Here is a 5,643-nt window from a genome sequence, read left to right on the forward strand (position 1 = left end):
GGGACGTTTGACGTAAAGCCCTGGTGTTTCACTTTGTCACCAGGCCGGACAGTTTGCACCTGAACTCCCCTCGGGATGGATGGCGATTGACGGGATCCAGAGACTCTTTCCATGAAAACAAACAGTGAGTACAGAAGGCCTTAGAGAGTGGCTACGTGACCCTGCGTTGAACGCAGGTACGGGAGCGCGCTAGCCGCGTGAGAGAGACGCAGGCTTCTCCGCCGTGTGGGGCGTAGAGACAACTTAGGTTCGGTGACTCCGCCATGAAGAGAGTTCGGAATCTCTGCCATTTGGGGCGTTAGGAGAGTGTCCGATGGTTGAATTCTCCGCCATATGGGGCATTTGAGAGTTTTCAACAGAGAGCGCTAGCTGTGCGTGTAAGCGCTAGCTGTGCGTGTAGACGCAAGTGATAGGTCTATGTTGTGTGTGTACGGGCCAGACGTGGTCTGCGTGAGTGTGGCTGATTGTTGTCTTGTAATGGAGAATAAACTGTGTAAGTCTGCCTTGAAAGAGGATGAAATATACTGCAAAGTTTTTATTGGGCAGCACGTGGTGTGTGGATTGTTGACGAATGAAGCGAAATTGTGCTCTAACCAGAAGTGAGTGTGAGTGTGAGTGTGTCTGATGTCACGGTGCAGTGCTTTAAGTGGGCCGGTACGTGCCGGTACTCAGTACCGCCACTTCTAAATATAGCTCTTGAGAGTACCGCCACATCTCCATGCGCCCAGAATGTGCTTTTAGCGTACCGGTACTCTCATTTGCACATCTGTTATAATCGTTTGGCTGCGCTGCCGCTTTTCAGAGCGCCCTTCACAAGCATGCTTCCTAATTCGTCCCACCGAGAGCAGAGACTACATTACCCATACACCAATGTGTTTTACAAGTGAAAAGCGCATGCGTCGCTTTTGCCGTTGTCATGTCAACAACTCAACGTGGTCCGGAGAGGGTGTGTAAAATGCGCAAACAGCTGCTCAGTTAAAATACAAAAACAATGAACACTTAATATGCTCTCCTGGCTTCAGACTCTGAGTAGTAAAAGAACAAGGTCAGAATCAGAGGACTCGCTGGCTGACACCCCACCAAGCCAGAATGATATCGCTGCAGGTCAGACGCAAGCTAATGAAAGCTGCACACGGATGACGGCACTTTTTGCGACGACGAGGACGAGAATGACACCATTTCTACCGATGACAACAGCCGCGTTAGCGAGCATGAGTGGCCAGAATGTTGGTCCCAAGCACAAGTCCGGTATTTCTCCACAAATTACAAGTGGCTGATCAGCAGAAATCAAAAGTTGGGTTGTAGTGTGTGTAGTCAAGTTTGTGCTCGCGTGGACATGCAGCAAGGGCATAGAGTGTCGCAGGAGTGGAGTGGGTGCTTAATCTCGTCTTTTGGAAGGGACAAGGCTGCACAACAAAACTCACTACGAAAGAAAATAAAAGAGCACAGAGACTCAATTTATCACAAGAAAGCAGTTGAAATAAAAGAGAAGGCAACACAAAATACAATGAAAAAACACATTGAAGATATGAGAAAGGCTGACTACGCTTCAACTTGCAATGTGTTTAGAACAACTTATAAGATTGGCAAGCATGGGCATCCCTTTACAGACATGCCAATTATCGAGAAAAACATGTCATTTTACGGTCACTTTGTTATCATTTACATGCACTGTCATTATTTCATCATTACTTCATTAGTCTGCATCACTTATCATCAGGTTATCATGTATCATTTATCATTTATTTCAGAGCACGCAGGATAAAACCCATTCTAGAAGTAATACTCTATTATGTGGCGAAAAGCACCAGTTTAGCTGTGGGTCCAGTCAGGCCGCAGTAAAAAGTCATATGAGGACACGGTGAACTTTGTTGGCTTGGACCTACACTCACAAAACTGCACACTCTGTATACACAATTGGGTAGGTTCCCAGAAAGCATGAGTGGAAACATCTGGAACATCTTGTTGTTCTTAGCCATAGAAGGACATAGAAGGAGATAGGGGAATGCTTCTGAATTCTTCTGACGGCATAATGACTATAAAGCTTTCTGTCTTTGTGCAGACGAGGAAGAAGTCCGGCTCTTCCCACACTGTAATGTGTGTTTTAATAAAATGATCTGTGTTGACCCAGCTATATACCAGTCGTAGTCTCTTCCTCAAAATCCGAACCATGACACAATAGATGTCCAGTTGCAAGTCTTAAATGGTGTCAAGATGGGCAGAGTTTTGCACTCTAATAACTCATGTGCAAATATACTGGATCACATTGCAGCTGAAATGAAAAAGAAGGTAGTCAATGACATAGTGATGAATGAAAGAAAATTGTGTGTCCTCATTGATGAATCCACTACAATAAGTGGAAAGTCTGTGCTTGTCGTGTGCCTGCGGTCAGCTATTTCCAGTGAAAATCCAGACACAATATTTTTTGAACTGATTGAGCTGCAGGGGACCACAGCAAAGGGCATCACTGAAGCACTGTTAGGATGTCTTCATAATAATGGCTTTGACCCTCACTACCTACAGGAACATTTGTTGGCATTTGCTTGTGATGTAGCAGTATGCTTAGTTCGCCTACAGATCCAACAGATCCACAGAGGATGCCATCGCCCACGTCCTACACACCACTCTCAGCCACGTGGACAAGAAACAGGGTAACTATGTGCGAATGCTGTTTGTTGATTACAGTTCAGCGTTTAACACAATAGTGCCCTGCAGACTGTTCACAAAGCTGAGGGATCTGGGACTTAACAGCCGTCTGTGTGCATGGGTGTTGGACTTCCTCACTGGCAGAACTCAGGTGGTGAGGGTGGGCAGGTGCTTCTCCAACAGCATCACCATCAACACAGGAGCACCTCAGGGATGTGTCCTCTCGCCACTGCTCTACTCCCTCTACACTTCAGACTGTGTGGCCACCCATGGCTCCAACACCATTGTGAAGTTTGCTGACGACACAGTGGTGTTGGGTGCCATCTCCAACAACGATGAGATGGCCTACATGGATGAAGTGAAGAATCTGGCATCGTGGTGCCAGGACAACCACCTCCAGCTGAACGTCAGCAAGACCAAGGAGCTGGTGGTGGACTTCAGAAGGGGTCAGCACAGAGACTACAAGCCCATTATCATCAATGGAGCAGGGTGCAGTCCTTCAAGTATCTTGGTGTCCACATCTCCTCAGACCTGACATGGGCTGCCCACATTCAGGTCCAGACCAAAAAGGCTAGGCAGCGCCTGTATCACCTACGACAACTGAGGAAGTTCAGGGTCTCTCCAAAGATCCTCAGGATTTTCTATACAGGCGCTGTGGAGAGCATCCTCACACAGAACATGACATCGTGGTTTGGGAACAGCTGTGTGAAGGACCAAAAAGCTCTCCAGAGAGTGATCCGTACAGCAGAACGCTGCTGCAGGATTGCTCTCCCCCCGCTTCAGGACACCTACACCAGGAGATGCCGGACTAGAGCCTCAGTGATGCTTGGGAGGAAAGCAGGAGTTGCTGCGCAGCTTTGTTCCAAATTCCCTTACCTGTTTGTCTGGCATTGTTCCAATCACAGACTGGAACTGGCAGTTTGTGATGTTTTGAAGGAGGTAGGAGGAATCAACCACTTTAAAATATTCTTAGATCAGCTTTACTCCCTCTACCATGCATCACCAAAAAACCAAAGGGCGTTAACCGAGAGTGCTCACAATGTTGGACAACGTCTCCTTGTGATAGGCCGTGTTTTATCAGTGCGCTGGGTTGCTTCAAGTGAGAGAACAGTGAAAGCAGTATGGGAGAACTACCAAGCTCTGCAGGTACACTTTACAAGTGCTGCTGCTGATAGCAGCAGGGACTCAAGAGAGAGGGCAAAATACAAAGGACTCAATGATGTTCTCACTACTGTTTCTTTTGTGGTCAATCTTGGCATCATGTATGACACTCTCACAGAACTCAGTGACCTCTCAAGAATGCTCCAGAGACGGGACATGACTTTGGATCAAGCCGACAGGCAGCTGGACTGACAAATCCGGGTGTTTGAATCAATGGTATCCACACCTGGTCCCTTCACACAAACTGCCATTGAAGCTGAAAAGGAGAAAATCTTCAGAAATGTATGCCTGCATGAAAATCAGAGGGTTATAAAAATCAACCATGGCCAATTTTTCCATAGCCTGGCTGAAAATGTTAAGTGCAGGATGACTCCAACAACTTCCTCGCATGTCAGTAAAACCTCATCTGAAAAGACAGATAGTCACCTCCTCTCAGACATCAAGGTCCTCCAGTCTGACTCCTGGCCTGCATCTCTAGATATTCAATATGGGGATGCAGCGGTCAGACATTTATGTCAGAGATTCAGAGTTGGGGAGAGGGAAAGTGTCCTAGGATTTAGGGAGTATAAAGACCTTAAAGCTTCCAAGACACCAGCAGCCCTGAAGCCGCTTCTTACAGCTGTCCACACCATTGCAGTATCAACAAGTGAATGCGAGCGAGCTTTCAGCTCAATGAATGATACTTTGACAGATAAAAGAAACTCTCTCGACATCAAAAGGCTTTCAAATATGATTTTCCTGAAATGCAACGGACCACCCTTGGATCAGTTTAACGCACAAACATATGTGCAGACATGGCTGGCACTAGGGAGGAGAAGTGCAGCATCCACAAACTGCGAAGCCCAAAGTGAAAGGAAAGTGGAGCCCAAAACGTGCTGGAACCTTTTCTAGGTAAAATGATTTGTACAGTATTTCTCATTTTTCATTTGGTGTACTGTGATTGTATTTTGCTGAATCTGCTTTTGTATATTTTTCAGGGGTAAAGAAATGAACCATCTTCAACACTCAGGATTATGTTCTACTGTTCTATGGTTATTATGTTTGGGTAGCTTCAAGTGAGAGAACAGTGAAAGTAGTATGGGAGAACTACCAAGCTCTGCAGGTACACTTTACAAGTGCTGCTGCTGATAGCAGCAGTGACTCAAGAGAGGGCAAAATACAAATTATTTTATAATTTATTTTATATACATTTTGTGTAAAAAAAAAAAACTTTACAAGTGCTGCTGCTGATAGCAGCAGTGACTCAAGAGAGGGCAAAATACAAATTAGTTTATAATTTATTTTATGTACATTTTGTTAAAAAAAAATTCAATACCTTTTTGCACATTTTATTTATGTTCAGTAGCTCTTTCTAGCTCAAGCAAATCCACAAACTAATAAAATGATTTATTATTTTGCCTATTTTGCTTAGGCTGCTGCCCCCGCGACCCGGCCCCGGAAAAAGCGGATGAGGATGGATGGATGGATGGATGGATGGATTTTGTATAAGGTTGTCTGTTGACTGTTGTATATAAAACCCATTCAATATAGTTGTTGTTACCTCAGGGAAGGCGGAAAAAAAATAGAGTACCGGCACCTCTTTTAGGCCACTTAAAGCACTGTCACGGTGTGTGTGAAAAGGTATCCAGTTGGGGCAGACATGATTCTGCAGGTCACCTGCCCAATGGACAGAAAGAAATAAAATAGTTGTGTTGATGAATGATAGCATGAAGAGTGTTTTGTGTTTCTCAGCCTGAAACAACTGTAATGCTACTTTCTGTTTTGGAGAAAAGGACAGGTTAGGTTTTATCCGATACCGGTATCAAACCGGTACTTTTGAAACAGTGCCGGTTCTTA

General features: G+C 45.3%; 1 pseudogene; it reads left to right on the forward strand.

Moving 5' to 3' along the window:
• The first annotated feature begins 818 nt into the window (after positions 1-818).
• On the forward strand, positions 819-3,999 carry LOC146640093 (E3 SUMO-protein ligase KIAA1586-like; annotated as a pseudogene).
• The last annotated feature ends 1,644 nt before the right edge of the window (positions 4,000-5,643 follow it).

This window comes from Diplotaxodon limnothrissa, linkage group LG1 (genome assembly GCF_057381915.1).
Source record: "Diplotaxodon limnothrissa isolate DT_005_m linkage group LG1, D_limnothrissa_male_GT1.1, whole genome shotgun sequence".
Taxonomy (NCBI): domain Eukaryota; kingdom Metazoa; phylum Chordata; class Actinopteri; order Cichliformes; family Cichlidae; genus Diplotaxodon; species Diplotaxodon limnothrissa.